Raw genomic sequence first — 2,903 nt, 5'->3', positions numbered from 1 at the left:
TCGTTCATCTCCGAGAAACTAGTCCAGCAACTGCATCTCCAACGAAGATTATCAACATTGGAGTTGGTTGGGATTGGCGGAGTGAGCTCAGGACAAACCAAAGGAATGGTGTCAGTTATTCTTCGACCAATCAACGAGCAACAGCTAGTACCAATCAACGCCCACATTCTCAAGAAACTCACACCAATACTGCCATCATTCTCTTGTTCATCAGCAGAAATCGGCTCATTGAGAAATCTTCAACTAGCCGATCCTCAGTATCTCAGGCCTGGACCAATAGATGTTATCATAGGGGCTGACAACTATGGGCGGATTATCAAGGGTGAAGTTGTCAGGTCAACAAAGAGTAAAGTCGTTGGCCAACGAACGGCATTCGGTTGAGTTTTATCATGCAAATCAACAAGAAATCATCTACCAGTTGACCACAGTCACCTATGGTCTCAATTGGCTGAAGATGAAACGCACTACTTTCCAGCAGCAGTAGAGAAATAGCAACTCAACTACAGGGTCTGGGTCATGTAGGGGGTTTCTCCAGAAGTGGAGCAGTAACTGCCCAGAGATATTGCATGAATTAGGACTGTCAATGGAGGAGACGATGGTTCAATTTGAGGAATCCATCACGAAGATACTTGAATTGTGTTGGCATCAAGCAATAGATACAGCAAATTAGAGAAATTACTAGCAATGACATCAACAATCAACAGAGTAATTGACAGATTCAGTAGGCAGCCAGTGCCCCCGGGACCTGTCCTGACAACAGAAGAACTCAACGAGGCTAGGCTGTTCTGGATAAAGTTGACACAGCATCAATACTTTGCAGCAGACCTGCGAGCACTTCACCGAAATCATCAACTTCCGAGAAATCATCAACTAGCAAATCTCAAACCACTACTAGACCATCAAAGAATCATGAGACTTGGGGGACGCCTCAAAAACTCCTAATTAAATCCTGACGAGATTCAACCAATAATCCTGCCTCGAAAGTCTCGATTTACAACGCTAGTGATTGAAGAAGCTTACCAAAAAACACTACATGGAGGAACTCAACTCACCTTGGCCCACACTCGTAAACGGTATTGGATAAACGGTGGCAGAGGTACAGTCAGAGCCTACATTCTGCGCTGTGCGGTCTGCGCCAGACACAGAGGAAAATTAGCTCAACAGCAGATGGGTCAACTTCCAGCAACTAGAATCTCACCAGCAAGAGCATTTCACCACACAGGAGTGGATTATGCAGGGCCATTTGACATCTTGAAATGGTGACCAACATACGCTCAACCAGGTTCAGTACACATCGCAGTGTTTGTATCCTTCACCACCTGAGCAGTTCACCTAGAGTTAGTCAACAGATAGACGACAGCAGCATATAAGAGATTCACCGGGGGACGTGGCATTCCAGCTGTCATGTACAGTGACACGAGGGCACGAACCGAGTCGTAATGAATCTGTTTACGCGTATCGTAATTAAGCCTAACCCCTTTTATTTTACCAACTTCTGCGATGGTTCCATCCCGTTTCTTCACACAATAAGTATAAAATTTAGGACCGCCTGAGACAAAAGACGTAATGAAACTCCCTTCTCCATAACCCTCTACTTCATCGGTCAAATCCCCTAGAATATTCCCCAGTGGTAACTCGTTACCTCCGTCGCTCACGTCAATAACCGAGTCTGTATCATCATACAAAAGGCGTTCTCGCTGTTTTTCTAAATAAGAATATAACTTAAGACGTCCGTGAGCTGTTGTATAAGCAGCAATAACAACGTTGGCTTTGGTACACAGTTCCGCAGCTTCGTTTAAATGATTCCAGGACATGAAGAGTGTCTCGTTACCGACAGGGACAAGCCCTGTCACTTCGATTTCAGGATTGAACATCATGTTGGCAAACTCCTCATATGTTCGAATAATTGCTTCTTTCGTTAAATTTTCTCTTTCCTTAAATTTAATCCAGGGACAGTTTGAACAAAGTTTTGCTACTGCTCTCAATCTAGCATTCTTTTGAATTTTATCCTTGTCCAGTTTTATAATTTCTCTCGCCTCATATTCAGCTATATATCTATCCTTGGATTCATCATCTGTGCATTCTGCTGGCCAATCGGATGCCTCTTGTTTGATTTTCAGGGAAGTGTTTATATACTCGGCAAATAAACCTCCTGTTCGTGTCACAGGATCATAACGCGTTGTTTTTTTATTCTCCCAAATTTCACTAATTGCCAAAATCTTATATCCCTCCTCTACTGCTTTATGAAGCTTTGGGGCTACCCAAGTCCCCAAAAACTCGCGGTCAGTGGGTTCATCATGAGGGCAATTGTCTTGCACTAGACCTTCGCAGCATGACCGACAGAGAGGGAACAGTAGCTTACCGTGTGCTTTTGTGATAATGTGGGTAATTGTGTCCTCGATTGGACGTGTGGGGAAATAAGGGCCCTAAATACCACCGGAATGATCCTCGCGAGGCGATGTCAGTCTGGGGGAGAGGACTAGTAGAGGTTAGGGATCATTTCCATGGACTCTGGCTCGTTTCTCACCCCAGCGCAGTATTCCGGAGCACCAGAGGGATTATCCAGAGGAGCCGACGATGTCAGACGCCTTGACACTCGATGGAGAGGTCCAGTCATCGCCTGGGAAACTCTGCAGGTGCCAGAAACTCCACGATGAACATCCGACACTGACACCAGCTGTCAATACTCTGGAGATGGTGTATTTTGAAGTTGGCGTGAAGGCAAATAGTCACCATCAGAGGGCAGGAGTGCACGGGGCATGTCAGGAGCAGAGGCTCATGGGAATTTTGAAAGCAACAAGGAGTGCGCGCGCACGATGCCATAGTGGAGTGCGATTTTGCCGCCTCTTGATGACCGGAGAGGGCGCCACAAAGCCGAACGGAGCACGCTCATTGGCTGTTGA

This window comes from Diachasma alloeum, unplaced genomic scaffold (genome assembly GCF_001412515.2).
Source record: "Diachasma alloeum isolate Michigan unplaced genomic scaffold, Dall2.0 Dall_scaffold_00341, whole genome shotgun sequence".
Classification (NCBI taxonomy): domain Eukaryota; kingdom Metazoa; phylum Arthropoda; class Insecta; order Hymenoptera; family Braconidae; genus Diachasma; species Diachasma alloeum.
Note: the sequence above shows the minus strand (reverse complement) of the source record.